Genomic DNA, 1,269 nt, shown 5'->3' on the forward strand with positions numbered 1-1,269 from the left:
CTTATACAGACAAAATGGAGGTCCACACTCTTCGAGTTATTTTTCTGTTTTGCCCACCTGGTTAAAAGTGGAGACGGGATAGAACAACACCTCCGTAATCTTTCCTCTAGACCTAAATGCTCCTGGCAGTCCCCCTCCACCCCATCTTTCACCATATGTCATGAAATCTGAAATAAACATAGACTTTCAACAAGGAAAATGCACAGGACCTAACCCATACTTTGAATATGATTATGAAGTTAATACAGTGAAAATATCAGGATGATATCCTAATCCTCTACTGAAGAGGATTATGACATGACTTAATTAAACCTGTTAAATTTAGACATTAAGACTACGCAAAAAACATTACTTGAACATTATGCAACCTACACGTGGAGGCCACAAAATATTCACTTCCTCCTTCCCACAGTCTCTGCTCTTGCATAACTTCTGAAGTCTGAGAAGAATCAATATTTCTTATTAAAGGGTAAAAATACGTGAGAATAGAAAGATGTAATAGGCTGTGGATTTTTTCATTAAAATTGTTCAGCTGTTCATTTATTTACTTCTTTACTCTAGAAACACAGACTAAGTTCCTATTCTACGCCAGCAGCTGCTGCTAGGTCTTGGTAAGGCATGATTCCTTAACTGGGAAATTCATGGGGTCATACAACAGATTAGCTTAGAAATACGAATGTAAGAGAACATACAAAGCCATTATTTTTTGTCCGTTTGTTTCTTTTCTTCCGTTGTTTTTGTTTTTAATGTACTAATTTTTTTCTTTTTCTTTTTTCTTTTTATAAAGCACCTATTTGGTCAGAAATTACCAGTAGTGTTGTTAGGCTGCCCTGAGGAATAGAAATTCCCTTTATGTGCTCATTTTATCTAACTGAACTAGTCCTTGAGTTCTTCTTGAAATAACCTTGGAAATCCTTTTTCCTGCCATAAAGCATGGGGTTTTACCTCTTTCTTCTTCCTTTCTCTTTTTAATGAATACCACACACAGAGTAAAAGGCACAGTTGTAAGTTCACAGCATAATGAATTTTTGCCTGTGAAGACACCCATAAAACCACCACCAAAAGTAACATATAAAGCACGTCCAACAACCCACAGGTCTGTCCTGTGTCCCCTTCCTGTCCATACACCACCTGCAAGGGTAATTACTATTCTGAATTCTATCACTGTACATTAGTTTTTTTCTGTTCTTGAAGAATGATCTTACCTTTTAGGAGGTGATTTCATTCATTTTAATCTCTATGTGAGGAATTATAAACTGCTGATGTGCT

General features: G+C 36.4%; 1 protein-coding gene across 1 annotated transcript in view; it reads right to left on the reverse strand.

Annotated features, from left to right (window-relative positions):
* Positions 1-1,269, reverse strand: part of LOC101344436 (CUB and sushi domain-containing protein 1-like) — a 1,691,327-nt gene that overhangs the window by 274,959 nt on the left and 1,415,099 nt on the right. The window lies entirely within an intron of this gene.

This window comes from Trichechus manatus, unplaced genomic scaffold, assembly GCF_000243295.1.
Source record: "Trichechus manatus latirostris isolate Lorelei unplaced genomic scaffold, TriManLat1.0 scaffold00234, whole genome shotgun sequence".
Taxonomy (NCBI): Eukaryota; Metazoa; Chordata; class Mammalia; order Sirenia; family Trichechidae; genus Trichechus; species Trichechus manatus.